This window comes from Protopterus annectens, chromosome 5.part1 (assembly GCF_019279795.1).
Source record: "Protopterus annectens isolate FY-2018-M chromosome 5.part1, PAN1.0, whole genome shotgun sequence".
NCBI lineage: Eukaryota > Metazoa > Chordata > Ceratodontiformes > Protopteridae > Protopterus > Protopterus annectens.
In genome coordinates, this window is record NC_056736.1 from 523,917,089 (window position 1) to 523,936,836 (window position 19,748).

Here is a 19,748-nt window from a genome sequence, read left to right on the forward strand (position 1 = left end):
ACATAATCTGTAATGATGTCAGAGTACTGAAATGTAAAATAAACTGACCATTTAGGGGGCAAGAAGGTGTCTGGGAGAGGTTAGGGTACAGCCAAAATGTCTCAGTAGAGCCAACCATTCATTAAGCAACAGTTAAGAGTTTAGCAAGCTGTGAAGTAAGGCTACATCTGTTTGGCTCCATTTTTAGTGATTTGTTTTTAGAAACCTGTTGTAAAAAGTTAAAACTTGTATCATGATTTGGGTAAGATCAATACATACTAAATGATATAACAAAGAATTAACTCCAAGACCTAATCCATTTAGATTTCAAGAAATGCCATTTTATTACTGTAGTGCTTTTTTAATGGTTGAATACCATAACCAGTATGAAAATCAAAGCAGAACACAGATATAGTGTAACACAGTTCAGATAACAAACAAATGACACACACAGGAAAAGACCTGCCTGAAATAGGTAGGTAGCCCAGATCAATTGGTACACTCAAACAGAAGGGATAACAAGTCAGAAGGAATACATTTTCCTCCAAACTATGTGATAGTCACATTCTTGTGGAGCTACTTACAGTTTCGGTGTGCTGTCTACAAACAAGAGTCCGATAGAATTTTTCCTCCATTGCTGGGGGTCCTCCACCAGTGTATTTGTTAGAGAAATGGTAGCCACTGTCAATGAACATATCTCAGCAGGTGACAACTCCTGAGACCATGTCGGGGGGGTACTGCAATATTCTAAGTACTAGCTCCTTAACCTGAGCCTGAACACCTGATGCCCTCAACTGATCCATGTGGCATTTGCAAATGCGTTTCAGAGCAATCACTACAGTAAATAAAAAGACACCAGTATTTCTTTAGTCTACCCGAGTGACTGCTCTAGTCACCCCAGTAATGCCCAAATAAACCTTTCTGTCTTACTTAACCTGTTCTGCACAGGCAAGCTTTTCTCAGCTGTTGGCCTTATACATGTCTCCTAGTGTTAAGTACAAGAAGGTCCACCCAGGAATCAGTATGTAAGCAATATGCTAACTGGAAGTTTGCAAGGTTTATGACCCACTATCCATTATTCAGCTTTGAATAAACTGCTTCAGTAGCCTGTTGGTAGCGGGGTGATATAATGCTATAATAATATGCCAAATTCCAGTCTCCTTCCGAAAGGCTTGGAAGTCTTCAGCTACAAACAGTGGTCATCACTAAGCAATTGTTTTGGCACTCTAGTTCTTACAGAAAGTTCTTGTAATATTTCCACTGTCTGCCCCATAGTGGTGGACATCACTACAAAGTCCTCTACTGATTTGGAGCAAATATACTCTACTACCAAAAAAGTACATCCTGTAAAGTCCCAAGCCCATTCCCAAGAGTGGAGCTATGCTGCTTTTGGCATAATTTGAATGTACTGGCATCCAGAGCAGTGTGTGATAAGAAACTCATTTTGATGCTCTGTTATGACCTCTTCATAAAACCCCGGGATCACTTCAGTGGCCTTGCTTGACAGGGGCACTGGGAACTAACTTTGGGTGGCATGATGCCAAGGAATCTTCTTGGGCTAGGCTTATATAGGCTCCAGAGCTGTTAGCCTAGTACACACATATGAACCTATGAGCATCTTTCATTCTGACTGTGCCAAGATGACATACATGCAAATCCTTTAGCACTTGGGGTCATATCTTGAGTAGGCAATGTCAGATGTACATGGCTTTACAGAATAATAGAAAAGCTGTTTCCTTCCAAATGTAGTTTTAAAAGTTTATCTGAATGAGTCTTCCACTTCCCTATTTTCTTGGTGGTGGTGGAAACCAGAGGAGATATGAGCCTTTACATCCTAGATGTGCAGTGGCATCTCTATTATTTCTGGAGGAGGGTGCATATTCATTTCCTTTACTCTAGGAAAGGAAGGGTTTGTGATTGCTAAGGAGACACACATGGCTTGTCAGCTGCGTTGCCTTTTTTTAATCATCATTTGGTAAATCCCTACAGAGGCTGTGGTCAAGAATTGCTCTCTCCACTGTTTAATTGAAGAACATTTCTAGACATCTTCGCTGCAGCCATTTGGTCCTGAGTACACATATCCATCAACTATTATTGTCTTGACTGTGACTCAGAGGGTCAGATTACATTTGGGAAATCTATTCTCCTGGACTAATAGGTTAATAGGTAGTTGTTAGGCTTGTAGTTCAGAGAATCATTGAGGATCCTAGCTCAGATTCCCAGTTGCCCCCAAGGACTGCCTGATTAAATGACTTACTTGGGGGTTACACAGCAGACAAATGAAGGCTGATGGAATCAAACCCTGTACTACAGAAATTAGCTTGTTAACATCTCAAAGCCTTAATCCTCTGTGCTAATTTCCACACTGAGCTCTGGCCTGGGGTGATCCTTCAGCTACTTGCACTCTGGTGGTGTTGCTTGGGATTCATCCCAACTTGAGACCCATCAGTGAGGGTCCACATACTTAGATTTAATAGATACTTTTTACCGTATCAGTTTCCTCCTTCATGGGTCTAGAGTACTGTCCTGTCATCCTTCTGTGGATGGATTTACTTCTGTTAGCATCTACTGTTGGAGTTCCCTGGCAGCAAGTATACATTTTAAAAATAATTTGTTTAATAATGGGGGTGCCAAAACTATGTTGCTATTTCTTCATCTTTTGGGAGTTGCTTATTGATGGTTAAGGATGAGCTGCCTTGTTTGGGAGATGTGTGTTTATGTGGACAGTGCATTATGTCATAACCTGCACTGGCATACCAAGTGAACTTACCAGAATGTGGGAGTTATATTGTTGGAAAAGTAGCACTCAGCTAGGAGCCATCAGGAAGGGAGTCCTGTTACATCAACTGTTACTGTAAGAATGTACTACTATTTCTTTAGGAATTTTCATAGATAACTATACTCTAGTTTCATTATATCTCCTACAGATATGCCGATTAATGACTGCTCCAAATTTTCCCTATATATCACATTTGTCCTTCCACTTATTGCTCCAGTTATGGCTGAAAACAACCTGCAAGGATCTGTTCATTTATGCTGTTAATACATGGTTAAATAAGTAACAATGTCATGTTGCACAGCTATATAGACTCTGAGTATACAGTGCATGCGCAGTTTGCTGAAGAAATGTATACCAAGCTGGACTGCAAAGTATTGAGGCAGTTCTATGAGATATAAAGATGGATCCCTGAATGCAACCATAATGAACTGGTTTCATTTAGTGCATAAGGATTATGGAAGAAATGAACAAGATGGATGAAAGTAAGTGTCCTTTTTCAGATCAGAACTATGTGGCAGAGGAGCACTACAGGAGTACCATCTGTTGGAGGGACAGGTACTAATTTATGCACTATCCATGATGCCTGGGCTGTGGCATGCCAAGCAGTGCACTTACATTGTAGGTGGGCCAGATGTCATACAGCCATATATGGCCTACCACTAGATGGCAGGGAGTAAGGCAGAAGGCAAGAAAAAAATGAGCCAGCAATGGATGAGGCTAGCCCGTTTCCACCCTGCAGGACAAAGAAATAAAAATAATAAAAGGGGAGTGTTTCTAAGGAAGAAACTTTCTTGCAAAGGAATGTCCACCAAAACATGACTTGAGGTGGCAAGGTCATTAAGCAGAATGGGGAGAATGTAAGTATTATAGGGAAATGGGGGAATTTGATGGTCTAGGTCTGGGGAGGGGACAAAAATGTGCACTGTATTGTTAATTCCGAGTATTAGGGTGAAGAAAATGGTGTGAGAGTCAGAAATGTGGCTGCCTTCTTTATATAGATTGTAGAGTAACTATCATTTGGAAATTTGTATTTATTTATTTGCCTATTGTGATGCTTTTGATACTCAGAATGTACTCAGAATATACAATTATCTGATATCTAGGGCTATTAGAAAACTGCACTTGTGATTTTTCTGCAGATTTCCATCTGGGCAAATTCTGCCTTAACAATTTCTAAGATGATATTTTGAATAGAAATGTTGCAATTATTTACTTATTCAAATAATTCTAGCAAGGGACAATAGAACTTTAACAAAATCTAGCAGTATTTGGCAGGGAAAACCATTATTCAGGTGAAGTCATTCTGTGCCTGGTGTAGTCATTAAATTAAATAATTAGTGCGTTAAAAAAGGAAGCGTAAGGCAGAATGTCCACACCAAGTTTTACACTAATACTGCAACGCTAAATAGATTCCACAGTAAATAGCCAAAAGTTCTTAGTCCATAACAGAGTTCCAAACTCCACATTCTGGTCAATAAATCCACTTATGAAAAATATATACATTCATCCAAACTTGATAACACGAACAACGCTGTTATCCGGCAGTATTCACTTCGCCATCTATAACCACCAAAAGACGGATCAACCAAAGTAAATGGATAAATCACGTAATTTTATTAAAAAACAAAAAGTCAGCAAGCGCTTTCACCCGTAGGCTTCATCAGGCCACAAGTAATTATACATTTAGATTACTTTTATACCTTTATGAATATTGACGTCATTTCCTTTAATTAAATAGCACATCTTGTTATTCACTTTAAAAACATTCTTCACAATCATACTATATATGAATGCATGACATAAAATACATTTCAAAGTCATTTTATATTACTATTATGCCCTGCTGGATTTCTTATCTTAGTAAAACACTTGCTCAATAGTTTGCACTCTTAATGTGTCGTGCATTTAATTTTTAGGTAAGATATATATGCAAGGTAGCAATGTAACTGTAAAAAATATATGCGCTTTGATCTAATCACATTTACATTTTTAAATATTTCATACATTTAATACTTACATAGTGCATATATACAGTGCAGCAGCATAATTTAAAAAAATTTAAAAATGTGCATTGATCTAATCGCATAAGGACATATATTAAAATGTTGTATAATAAAAATACAACATTTAAAATCAGCATCGCCAGCTGAAATAATTACAATGTTTCGTACCTAACTTCCTAATAATCTGCATATAATTAAATGTAAAAGATAAAGCACATAACTATAACATTCCTAATCCCCCACTATACCATAAGAGCAATATAGCCGCCTAAAGAAAGCACTGCCAACTACCTAGCCAAAGTGTATATTGCAATATAATATATATATATATACAATGTATAATATATAACATATAATATATAATATATAACATACACTAATCTTGCATAGAATATATGGAGTGTCACACATCATACATTATACACGTGCAAACCACAAATAAAGTAGCATTAAAACTATGTCTATAAATACGAATATAAAAATATGCCTTAAAAACTAACTAATAAATTGTTGTCTCTCGTTAGAGTTTATTAACTTTGATACTCCTAGCTTTTAAAATAGGTCTAATAGGGACTCTATCATTGAGTCCTGGTTCACGATCCACCCTCAGCCTAATTATCCATTTACTTTCATTATGTTCTGTCGTATTACATACAGGGCCTCTTCGTACAGTGGGACTATTAACATGCATTACCATAAATTTAAAATGATGTTCAGTAGAACTAAGGGCTACGTGTTTAGAGAGAGCATTTTTATCTGATCCAATCCTAATGTTATATAAATGCTCTCTTATTCTCTCTCTTAAACGTCTGTCTGTCTTGCCCACATAAAAAGCTGGGCATAATTGACACATAGCTAGGTATACTACATGTGAAGTTTCACAATCAGCATTACAATGGAATCTAAATACTTCTTGACTTACAGGATGTGTAAAACTTGCTGATTCATCTATTGTATTACAAAATCTACATTTTTTACATGGTCTGGTATTAGCTGGCAACTTCCTAGTACTGTGTATGGTATCAACTCTATTAGGACCACATAGCATCCTATATAAATTTAATTTGTTTTTATAAGTAAATTTAGGTACCTTTCCTACTACTTCTGAAATCACTGGATCAACTTATAAGAGTTCCCAGTACTTCATATATGCATCTCTAATCTCATTCACATCCTGTGTATAGTAGATGCCCACTGTCATGCTCCTAGGATTAAAACTATCCTTCACGTCTATAGTATAGTCAGCTTTTTGGCTTTGGTCGGCAAAAAATGGGTATGCACGTCCTTCTCTAAGGACCTCAAGATCAGCTAGAGCTTCATCTATTTCCTGTATCCTATAAGATCTTTCTATAAATTGTTGCTTAAGTTTTGTAATTTCCTGACAATATCCTGTCTGAGTGGAATTTAATCTAGACACCCGCATAGCCTGGCCTTTAACCACATTCTTGAATACATATCTAGGGTGCATGCTAGATCTATGTAGATAAGAACTCCTATGGCATGTCTTCCGATGTACTCCTGTATTTAGATATCCATTAAGGATTTTTTCAACATATACATCCAAATATGATACATATTTTTGTGATGCTGTCATTGTAAATTTGAGATATTCTGTCAGTGAATTCATTTCTTCAACAAAAAATTTTAGCTGGTCCTCATTCGATTTCCAAATTAAAAACAAATCATCTACGAACCGAACATAGAACCCTACATTTTTTTTGTATGATTCTAATGTAAACAGAAATTCATTCTCCCAATCAGCCATGACCAGGTTGGCGTAGCTATTGGCACAAGAAGTGCCCATAGCTACGCCATCCTTTTGAATATATATTCTCTGCTGAAAAGTAAAAGCATTGTTGTTTAATACCATCCCCATCAAATAACATATGGTCTCAATTTGTGATGTAGTGTAGATTTGTGCCTGCAGCATACACCTACGTATACTTTCAATTCCATGTATATTTGGAATATTAGTAAATAATGATGTTACATCTAAAGTAACCAACCAATAATTCGGTATTACTCTTTCTACTTCCATGTACTCATATAACATAGATAAAAACTGCTTTGTGTCTTTTTAATATATACGTATATTTTTCTGCTATAGTTCGTAACTTAGACTCTATATATAATGATATGGGTTCCGTTATCCAACCTCTACCTGCTACAATAGGTCTCATAGGTGGCACGGTAGGGTTCTTATGAATTTTCGGAACACCTTGAATACAACGTATTCTGGGTTCATCCACTTGGAAAAAAGTCATACAATTCTTGACATATCTGTCCCTCTAAATATAAGTATGACATTTCACTATAAACAATACTAATGATCTTATCAATTTCTCTAGGGTTAATCTCTTTATAATACTTAGCATCACTTAACATCATGTGCATGCTTGATATATATGTATCCATATCCATAATAACAGTAGGCCCTCCCTTATCAGCTGGTCTAATCATTATATTGGGATCATGTTTTAAGTTTTCAAGTGTCTTTCTAGCTCTATAAGACAGATTTCCTTGTCTTTTTTTATTTTTATTATGTTCTCCTTATTTATGCAATTCTTCCTCTACCAACCTCGAGTATGCATTTAACAAGGGATGTAACGGTGGTATATAAGTACTAGGTTTCCTTAGTTTGCAATCATTTATTCCTATATCTTTTTTGCCATAATCTATTTTTAACTGGACGTTTCTTTTAAATAACTTTAAATCAGTTATTGTTTCTGTTATATCACTCTTCGTCGTGGGTATAAAAGTTAGCCCTTTCTCTAATATTTCAATCTCCACTCTAGTTAAGGTTTTACTTGATATATTCCATATTAATGAGTTAGATTCTTGTCCCACATCTTCTTTATCGTAGGTCGTGTATGTTCCGTGTCTATATACCTTCTTTTTTGCCTTCCCCGGCTTACTGACCTGTCCCTGCCTCCCCCCTTCCATTTCTCTCCTATGGAGAAAGGAGTAATTTCATTAGTGTCAACCGTATTAAAGTTCAAAACTTTTCTCCTGACTGCAGCATCTACCTTAGGATGTTCTGGCTGACTCAGTACCATAGATGTTCCTACTCTATCGACATGAGTATTTTCCTCTCCATCAAGACTGTTATCTATATTGTTGGAATCTACTTGTGCATCTTCATGATCTTGGTGCACATCTACAATAACAGTCATTTGATTATTAACTTTGGTCATCATTACTCCATCATTCAATGAACAATTTGTGTCTTTACTAACATTCATGTCTGCTAGGTTATTTGAAACATCCATATATTTATCAGCATTTAAATTGACTAACTTTTGTGGTACATCTACTCATTTATTCTTGCGTACTGTATTCACTTCCATTTTATCATTTGCTTTTCTTGTCATATTACCATTAAATGTTTTCTCTTCCTTGAGCCATGTAAAGAATTGACCCCTAACAAAATCTTTAGTGTCTCTATTTATTTTGTTCTGTTTTTGTTCCAATAACGTCTTCTCGAAAAAGTATACATTGTCCAACAGTTTCTCTATGTTTTTATCAGTCACGTGTTTAGGGAACATAGAGTATATAATTCTCTGTTGTTCCATAACTTGTTCCCTAAGTGCCTTTTCTTCTGGGAGAAAATAGTTGTTTAACAATGTCATATATTGTATGCTTGTATCTATATTGATTTTTTGCCATTGGTATAACAAGTCAGGGTATCTGGTGCCTGTCGTTGGCATTTTTAAAATGCAAAGTTCCCTTGGTAAAATCAGACGCTCGATACAAACTTCAAAGTGTTGCCTTTGAAGTTGTAGGTGTTTAAGCTTCACGAAATCCATTTCCATTTGGTGCAATAACACCAAGAGTCCATTAATATTAGCTTCCTTTATAAACTCATTATCCGTCGTTGTATCTCTGACGTCATACGTTTTTAGCCGGTTTTCTTTCCCTTCCACGTAATGATGAAATCTTGTGATATTATCCGTACTATTCCCTGGTACATAGGGTAATTCCACTTGTACATCACCAATTTCTGCCATCAGAAGAATTAAACAGCCAATCAACACAATGAGAAAAATAATAGTAATATAAATGTTGGCTGTTTAAAACGCTTTCCCAAACAGATTCAGTAATATAAACAGCGCGGTAAAAGAGGAAGCGTAAGGCAGAATGTCCACACCATGTTTTACGCTAATACTGCAACGCTAAATAGATTCCACAGTAAATAGCCAAAAGTTCTTAGTCCATAACAGAGTTCCAAACTCCACACTCTGGTCAATAAATCCACTTATTAAAAATATATACATTCATCCAAAATTGATAACACGAACAACGCTGTTATCCGGCAGTATTCACTTCGCCTTCTATAACCACCAAAAGATGGATCGACCAAAGTAAATGGATAAATCACGTAATTTTATTAAAAAACAAAAAGTCGGCAAGCGCTTTCACCCGTAGGCTTCATCAGGCCACAAGTAATTATACATTTAGATTACTTTTATACCTTTATGAATATTGACGTCATTTACTTTAATTAAATGGCACATCTTGTTATTCACTTTAAAAACATATTTCACAATCATACTATATATGAATGCATGACCTAAAATACATTTCAAAGTCATTTTATATTTCTAATATGCCCTGCTGGATTTCTTATCTTAATAAAACACTTGCTCAATAGTTTGCTCTCTTAATGTGTCGTGCATTTAATTTTTAGGTAAGATATATATGCCAAATAGCAATGTAACTGTAAAAATATATGCGCTTTGATCTAATCACATTTACATTTTTAAATATTTCATACATTTAATACTTACATAGTGCATATATACAGTGCAGCAACATAATTTAAAAAATTAAAAAAATGCGCATTGATCTAATCGCATAAGGACATATATTAAAATGTTTCATAATAAAAATACAACATTTAAAATCAGCATCGCCAGCTGAAATAATTACAATGTTTCGTACCTAACTTCCTAATGTTATACCTACATGCTAATAATCTGCATATAATTAAATGTAAAAGATAAAGCACATAACTATAACATTCCTAATCCCCCACTATACCATAAGAGCAATATAGCCGCCTAACAAAAGTACTGCCTACTACCTAGCCAATTAATTAAATGAAACATACATTAATGCCTCTACTAATGATCATTTTCATAGGTTCAATCTAACCAAAAGGACGGCAAGACAAGATGGGGGTATTTAAGACCTCCCGGACAATTAACTAGGTTTTCCTTGATGGTGGCAAGGATTCTGTTTTGCCTGATATGTAGTGTAAGTTTGTTCCAGATGTTGAGGGAAACACTGGGATATGAATCTGTCTCACCAATGTGTCTTATTTATTGGCTGATGAAGGTTTTGTTCCTTTAACCAATTATTTGAGGTGCCATTAGTTTTGTGAAAAAATAGGACAAGTAGAATTGAATCTTTTATGGCTGGAAATGTTAGACACAGGTCTCCACAGAGGAGTCTGTAAGAGACTGAGTACAGTGAAAGGGTTGTCAGCCTGCCCTGATAACTAAGATTTTTGAGGCTACTGATCTTTTAGTTGTGAATCTCTAAGGTCTCTCAAGTTGTGTGATACATTTAGACAATTACATGATGTGAAGATTTGTGGTAGTGCCATCTGTGTCAAGAAGACTAGGGCAGTGCATGTGTAACATATGCCAGCATAGCTAGCTGGAGTTTTGTAAAGAATTTTATGTTGTTTCCTGTCACACTGATTTGTACAGATACTTGTATTAAAAATGCATTTGTAAATTTGCTTATGTTAAAAAATGCATCAGCAGTGGGTCCTGCTGGACAGAAAAGAGATATACGCGTATGTCAGACAGTATTATTATAACAGATTAAATGTATATGTTTTAACATAATTCTGGAAGTGAAGAGATTAAGCTCAGTCCAGCTAATTTTGAAAAATAGGTTGAAAATTAAATGGGGTTGGTTTAGGCCATAAAAAAATATCTTTCAGGTCTGATTGCAGCCCGAGACAAAAATGCCTGGGAAAACCAGGACTAGGAATCTTACTGTATTCTCCTTAGGGGTGAACTAATTTCTACCCTGGAAGGGTAGAAGTTTTTGAAACTGTTTTATAGCTTTCAGATGCTGCACCAGATAGCAAAGCTCTGGGTGTGTATTGTACCAGAGTCACGTGATCAGATGTGATGTCAGTTTATAACCAGCAGTGAAGTGATTCTTTAGATATTAGTGACAGATATAATAGAACTCTCGCAGCAGCACGTTGTTCTTCGGAATGTGACAGGAAAGATCTCTCACAGATATCTCACACAGCAACACACTTCATCTTGCTAAGCAACTCAGTACTCATCGTGTTGCTTTGCTGTAGTAAGTAACTTAACTAGGGATCAGTTATTCTTTAGTCAGTCAGGAAAATAAAGTGAGATCAGTTAAGTATTATTTTTCTGTATCTGTGATATTTTTTTATATCTCCTGTGATTGAAACTCTGGTGTTTAGTGTAACTAGATATTCAGTATTCTCATGTTTTCTATTTTACTATTTATTATTATATATTTCTATACCTTTCATTGTGGCTGATCTTTTAGAGACTACTTTTAATGCCTTAAGACTACTTATGCTTATTTTAGTGACACTGTGGCTGCTCCTGAAAGACTTGCTACATTTGTCAAACTGTACCATTTGTATTAGTATTAATTTTACTCAGTATAATTGGGTACCATTTTAAGAGCCTTAGAGTAGCTGACTGGTGGAACCGTCATTACCTTATAATCTGGGCAGAGGGACCACAGCTGGTAAACTGTTACAGCCTTTTCAAGGTGTGTGTGTGTGTGTGTGTGTGTGTGTGTGTGTGTGTGTGTGTGTGTGTGTGTGTGTGTGTCTGTGTCTGTGAGAAAATCAGATATCCAAGTATATGTGTGTAAGCTACTTGGAACAGGGACACAGGGCTCCAAAGTGGTCAGTGTGGGATCTTGTTTGGGGCCTAGAGAGAGAGCCCAGCCTGAGATCTGGAGTGTGTTTCTTGTGTGGTTTTAAGGAAAATTGTGCTTGGTGGAGAGAGCTGCCTCTGAAAATACTATGTGTATCCATCTTTGTTCCTAGTGGCTGTCCTTAACAGGTGTCAGTAGTGAAGATTGAGGCTCGTTGATTACTGGCCCAGAGTAGGGACCATCACACATGCCAAAAGGTATATTGTATTCATTAATGGGTCTGATATGATACAAGTAAAGGGGAATTACATTTTCTTTTGATCTAAAGGAGATGCCTTTGGAAATTAGATGAGTCAAATAAAAGGCTTTCTGAACTATTGTGGAAACATGGTGGTCAAATGATAAGGAATTATTAACAAGAGGGACTAGATCCCTTATAACAGTGTCCTGATTGGAGGGGTACAATATGGTAAGTGAAACATGTTTTATTTACCAAAATAAAATATGCTACATTTTTTACATTTAATTTGAGACTATTGTCCTTGCACCTGTTAGTAACATGGCCTAATTCATGTTGGAGCACTTGTGATTTAGTTGAAGAATGAATAACAGAAGCCACTTTACAGCCATCTGCAAACTTAGTTCATGAAGATGAGCAATTCCCCAATTCTTTTACAAATTTTTTTTTTTCAGCAAAACAGGCACATGTAATTAGGTTTCTACTATAATCTGGTAGTGATGGAATATGGAAATGAATGCTTAATATTTAGGTGTTGCACTGCTGGTGATATTAAAGGGCTATAGGGAACTACTGAGAAAAGCACATTCTGCACTATATTTAAGGAAAACTCAAGACTGAAAGCACCAACACATTGCAGCACACCTGTCTAGCTGCATATGTGATTAATATAAGCTATTGCATGTAATGTAACAAACTGCTAGATGGTAGTGCAATTGTGTATTGAAGCCGGCGTCATAGCTCTCAACAGAATTTGGGACAATCACAGGCACGTTTTTAGAAATACTAGTACTATTAACTTTAGATGATGACTGAATAAGAGAATGTAAATTAATATAAATTTTCTTAAGTAAAAGAAGTCTGTAACTCTAATTATTAGCTGTACTTTTACCACCTATTCTCCAAAAGTTACCAGTTTTTAGAGGTGTGACATCCGTGCCCTGGCCCAGCAATCAAGGAGCCTCAATCCTCACCACTAACACCAGTAAAAGGCATCTCATATAGGAGGAAAGGATAACAAATACAGTAAAGTGCAATTTCCCTTAAGAGCACACAGAGATCACAGTCAGTCTAGGGCTGGTCGCTCCCTTGCTCTCCAGGTCCCCAATAAGACTCCCCACAGGCACAGCTGTAGGGTCCAGATCTCAGCCTAGTGTGCAAGCTAAAACCTCCAACACCCTCTCTGTCCAACCAGTGCTCCATGTCCCTGCCCAAGTAGCTGACACACACACACACACACACACACACACACACACACACACACACACACACACACACTGTGAGAAGTATTTATATAACCACACAGACACTCCTGGGGAAGGCTGGCACAGGTTCTCCAGCTGTGCCCCCTTTTCCCAGACTATCAGTAGTACCAGCTGCCACCACCCACTAATATTTATCAGCTACTAAAGGCCCTTAAAAGAGTGTCCAATTATTACTGTGCAATATTATTATCAAATTGGTAGTATAGCCCAGGGCTAAAACTATTAGAGTGACTTTGTACAATTTTACCAAAGACATGCAAGTACTCCAAAGAGCTTAACTTATCTCTACAAAAACAGCCACAGTTGAAAGGTTTTAAAAATATTTAATACCAAATAGTCAAAACACAAGACAATACTTTTTACATTCCCACCTGACATTTGCTCGGCTTAATGGTCAACCCTGCTCTCTGTAGTCTGCCCAGCACCTCCTGGACATGCTGAAGGTGCTCTGGCCAGGAATGACTGTAGATGGCAATATTATCTAGGTAAGCAAGGGCAAACCCTCCTGCCCCTGTCAGGATATGATTTGCCAGCCTCTGGAATGTTGCTGGGGCATTCTTCATCCCAAAGGGCATCTTTGTGAACTCATACAAGCCAAAAGGAGTTACAAAGGCTGACTTCTCTCAAGCACTGGAGGTCAAGGGTACCTGCCAGTAACCCTTAGTAAGATCAATGGTTATAAGATACTTAGCCTCACCCAGCTGCTCTAGGGCCTCATCTGTCCTAGGCATGGGGTAAGCATCTGACTCTGTGTGACTATTTAATTTCTTGCAGTCCACACAGAACCTGGTGCTGCCATCCTTCTTTGACACCAGCACCACTGGGGAGGCCCAGGGACTGTTGGACTCGTGAATCACCCCCTAGTTCCAACATCTCCTGTACCTCCTCCCTCAGAGTTTGTTTGATTCTCTCAGGCACTCTATAAGGGGCCTGCCTAATAGGCCTTTGGGGTCCTGTATCCACCTGGTGCTGCCCCAGGTGGGTGCACCCTGGATTCCCAGTGAACATGTCCCCATATTCCTGCAACACTGCTTGGATTTCTCGAACCTGGGTAGGAGATAGCTGCTGGGACATTGCTACCCCTTACACTGAGGTGTCAGCCCGAGCCTCACTGAGATCAGTTCCCAGATCTCCCTCAGACTCCTCCTGCAATCCACTGCAAATGCTCAGCACAAGGGCCTCCCTATCATGGTAAGGTTTCATCATGTTAACATGGTACAATTTGTGCCCCTGCCATCTGCCTAGCAGTTCCACCATGTAGTTAACATCACTCACCTTTCTTACCACCTTGTTGGATCCCTCCCAAGCTGCTTGCAGTTTGTTGTGTCTGACAGGAATGAGAACCATTACCTGCTGCCCCACAGCATACTCTCTAGCTCAAGCATTCCTGTCATACCACACCTTTTTCTGTTGTTGGGCTTCTGCCAGGTTCTCCTGGGCCAAGCCCATGAGTTCCATTAGCTTTGTCCTGAGGTTTAGGACGTATGCCACAACAGAATCCTTGTGAGACTCGCACTCACCTTCCCACTCATCTCAAATTAAGTCTACAGGTCCCCTCACCCTATGCCCATACAGCAACTCAAAGGGTGAAAAACCTGTGGATTCCTGGGGAACCTCTCTGCAAGCAAACAGATGGGGCAAATATTTGTCCCACTCCCTCTTAAACTGATCTGCAAATGCCCATAGCATGGACTTGATTGTAGAGTTTAACCTCTCAACAAGACCATTAGTCTGAGGATGGTAGGGGGTGGTCTTCATGTGTTTCACCCCACAGGACTTTCACAGACAAGCCAGCAGGTCCGACATGAAATTGACACCTCTGTCAGTCAGTATTTCTTTTGGGAAACCTACCCTGCTGAAAATCTCTAACAAAGCATTTGTCACCTCCTCTTCCTCAATGGAGGACAAAGCCACTGACTCAGGGTATCACATAGCATAATCTACTACCACTAGGATATACTTTTTCCCTGTGGAACTTAGGGTACTCAGGGGACCCACAGCATCCATAACTACCCTCTGAAATGGCTCCTCAATCACAGGCAAAGGCATCAGAGCTCTCACCTTGTCTCCTGCCTTGCCTACCTTTTGGCATTGCTCACAGGTCCTGCAGTACCCTGTTACATCTCTGGAAATTCCAGGCCAATAGAAGTTCTGCATAATATGCCTCTTTGTACATTTTATGCCCATATGACCTGCAAAGGATATTTTATGGGCTATGGCTAGAAGTGCCAGATGTTAGGCTCTAGGCACTACCAACTGCTGTACTCTCTCACATTCTAGCCCTCCCTCAGGAGTCCACTCTATGTATAGTAACCCTTTGTCCCACTATACAGATTCCCCCTTTCCTTAAGAATCAGGAGCCTCCCTAGCAACCTGCCTCAGGCCTTGCAATGTAGGGTCTGAGAGCTGAGCCTGTCTCAACTCTCTCCTTGTAACCTTTCCCAGCTCCCCTTCCACAGGAAGTCTGGCGTCCTCTGACAGTGGTAACTCACTGTCAGCCTGGGTACTACTACTCACCTCTACCTTTGCAGTTACTCTGTCCAAGGGACCATCAGTACCCCCAAGCAGCTGTGGCTCACCTTCAGTCTTACTACTACAGGGTAGCTCCCTCCCTGAAGTAATCACCTCACCAGTCCAGGCTGCAAGTATGCAGTCTGTCTGGGTCTCCCCTAGGATACCAAACTTACCTGCTTGTCTCCGAGCCTGATTGTGTGTAACTGCACAAGCACAGGGTACTGCACTATCAAAATCATTCCCTATCAGGACATCTGCTGATATATCAGATATATCCTCAAACACACCTACTTGCTGGCTTCCTTTTCCACCCTCCCAGTCAAGGTGAACCCTAGCCAAAGGTATTTGGAATGGGATCCCTCCAAAAGCCCTGACTGGAGTAGACTACCCAGACAAATAGTGCTCCTCTGTAACCATTGCAGGCTTTACAATGGTTGTATCAGAGGCTGTGTCTCTCTTGGCAATGGCCTCTTTGCCATTCACTGCAATAGGATATAACCTCTGGTGGTAGTTTGGTACCCTTGTTGTCCCAAGGCAACCTACTGTTGGCATTTTGTCTTTCCTATATATATATATATATATATATATATATATATATATCTGTATATATATATATATATATATATATATCTCACAAAGAGGATTACTGGCCTCAAACAGATGCCCTAAGCAGACCATCTCAAAAAACTCTAGCTTTACTCCGTCACATATCACCTACTCAAAGGCGATCTCTGCCTAGCATACAAAGCTATGTCAAACCCAGAGCTGTTGGACAAGCTCCACTTAAATAAATCCCAATCCTTCTGAGCTACACGCTCTTGGGACATAAACCTTGTCACCAGAATAAACAGAGCATGCTGGAGGGATAGATTCCTGTCCCAGAGACTTCCCATACTCTGGAACAGACTACCTATCTATGTCAAACAGAGCTCCTCATTAGCACTGTTCAAAAAAAATCTTGATGATTGGATGGGTAATAGGAAATACACCCCGGGGATCACTTCTGTGGCTCTGCTTGACAGGGGCACAGGAAAATAATTTTCTTGGGTGGCAAAAGCCAGGGTACCTTTTTGGCTAAGATTTTGTAGGCCCTAGGGCCTTAGTACCTACCCATGAACCACTTACCGGCTCCCTCACCTTTTGTTCCCCACCTTGCCTCCGTGTACACCTCTATGCCACATGGCCCCACTGGTTGCATTCAAAACATTTAACCCTAGCTCCTGGGTGTGTACCTGGACTAGTGGCTTCCCCTGCTACTGGCAGATTGTGTTGGGGCAGTCTGTGCTGCCCACCATGGGTTCCTTTAGACCCATGAGCAGTACTGGGGGTCCCTTTCCTATGCAGGGCTGTCCTGCTTTCCAAATATAGGTTTCCCTTCCCAAACTCATCTGAAGTAGCACATTGTCTATCAGCTAACCAGATCCTCATGTCCTCAGGCAAAGTGCTAATGGCTTGTTCCCTCACCAAAAGGTCTGCCATCCCTTCAAAAGTAGTGACCTGACATCCACTCACCCACCTATGGAAATAAGTGCTCAGTTCAGCAACATATTTACACACACTTTCATCTGCCTTGCATCTATGCTCACAAAACTTTTTCCTATACGTTTCAGGTGTTAGCTTAAATAATTCTAACAAGTGATTTTTAACAGCAGTATAATTAAAACATGCAACATCAAACATTTTTGACAAAACAGTTACAGCTTTACCATGGAGTAAGGGGGGTCAGGAACCTTACCCAGAGCCTTTGGTCAACAGTATACTGTTTGCATACCTTCTCAAACATATGAATGAAACTATCAAAATTATTCCCCTCTTTAAACTGCAGAAGAAATTTACTGACCTTTTGTGCTTCTGGGGCCCAGTTACTCCCTTCCCCATTACCTCCATGACTCTGGTGAAGAGTCAGCATTTCCCTCTCATGCCTCCTCTGTCGCTCCTTTTCCTCGGCTTCTATCTCCATCGGCTTCCATCTCCAAATGTCTGGCCTCCAACTCAAGTCTCTTCAGCTCCAGATGAATTTTTAAGTCCTTTGCAGAAAGGTTGAGCTGTCCATTCTCCGAGGGTTTTATATCTCCACTGCCAGTCTGACTGTCCTCCTGGTTGCTGTTTTCTGATACAGCTGTAACCAGGGCTGCAATCAGGTCTGCCTTAGTCAGGTTTCCATGCACCAATCCCCTAGCCAGGCACATCTCCACCAGCTGGCTCCTTGTCAGCTTCCATATTCCTCTGCTGTCATGCTGCCTGCTCACCCTGACTAACTAAGCTAACAAAAGAAATAAAACAACTGTGATTTGAACTCTGAGTATTCTACCACTTCACAGTTTCTGCTCAAATCTAGACAATATCGTTTAGCAGAAATGAAAAGTGAACAGTAAAACTACTGTAACATTTAAGCATTTTACCCCTCTGAAGATTCATATCTTATTCTCTGTTTTTTTTTTGTCATTTTATGATCAATACACTGTATTAGATATAACTGCTATTTACTATTTTATTGTAATCTACTGCCTAGTTACTTACTCTTTGTTAGCTCTTTAATGTAATCTTTAACCTTGTTATAAAAGTGGTGTTTGGAGCTTTTCTCCCTGGGCCTCTACTGAAAATGGACATATATCCAGTTAGACTAGCCCAGTCAACAAATGTAAAATAAAATAAAATAAATATTCACTGTGTGGCTGATTTAGAGTACAAAACACCTTCAAAGTTCACTGTATACAAGCTACAAGAATTCACTCTACCCACACCACTACAAGCCAATTAGTATTTGCCAGCCAATTACGATATGGTGTGCATATCCCACGACTGCTAAACAATTAATATGTGACACCCATGCCCTATCCCAGCAATCAAGGAGCCTCAATCCTCACCACTAACACCAGTGAGGGGCATCTCATATAGGAGGAAAGGATAACAAATACACACAGTAAAGTGCAATTTCCCTTAAGAGCACAGAGAGATCACAGTCAGTCTGGGGCTGGTTGCTCCTTTGCTCTCCAGATCCCCAATAAGACTCCCCACTGGCACAGCTATAGGGTCCAGATCTGAGTTTAGTGGGCAAGCTAAAACCTCCAGCACCCTCTCTGTCCAACCAGTGCTCCATGTCCCTGCCCAAGTAGCTGACACATACACACACACACACACACACACACACACACACACACACACACACACACACACTTAGAGAAGTGTTTATATAACCACACAGACTCTCCTGGGGAAGGCTGGCACAGGTTCTCCAGCTGTGCCCCCTTTTCCCAGACTATACGGTAGTACCAGCTACCACCACCCACTAATATTTATGAACTACTGAAAGGCCCTTAAAAGGGTGTCCAATTATTATTGTGCAAAATTATTATCCAATTGGTAGTATAGTCCAGGGCTAAAGCTATTAGAGTTGCTTTGTACAATTTTATCAAAGGCATGCAAGTACTCCAAAGAGCTTAAATTATCTCTACAAAAACAGCCACAGTTGAAAGTCTAATCTTTCTAGTTTCTAGCTATTTCTAAGAGAAAACACAAGTCTAAGATAAACTTACATATAGAGCAAGACAGTGCTGATGAGTTGGATGGTCAAAAAAATGTTTAATGCTCTGTGATTCTCTCTGTTCCTGGTTCACATTACATCATTCTTCACACTTCCCTGGGTTCCTAGGCTAACAGAAACTACATTTACATTCTGGGCAGAAACCAGGGCAATAAAGGACATTTATGCATGCAAATTCTGGACATTAACTCTGGCCTTACATGTAGTAGGTGGATTGGACACTTTAATTGGCCCGAGGTGTGAGCGTGTGCGTGTATGTGCCTTCTGTGGAAGGTTGGGCGCCGGGCTGGCAACTCGACACCGTAAAACTCCACTGCCAATCATGAGCGGACAGATGATCTGCTGTGCAGACCCCTAACCAGGAAAAAGCTGAAAGAAGAAGAAGAACTCTGACCTTAAAACAATAGCAAGAATTCCTTCATCTAGACTAGTCGGAGCTGTGTTTACATCAAAGGGTCACAACATGCTTTACTTGGTCAACAGAGTGCACTGTTGTTACATTTTTTTCAGTTTCACATGTAACACTATCTTTACCATT

At 39.4% G+C, this 19,748-nt stretch overlaps 1 protein-coding gene across 5 annotated transcripts in view; it reads left to right on the forward strand.

Annotated features, from left to right (window-relative positions):
- Nucleotides 1–19,748, forward strand: part of LOC122803500 — a 601,463-nt gene that overhangs the window by 313,619 nt on the left and 268,096 nt on the right. The window lies entirely within an intron of this gene.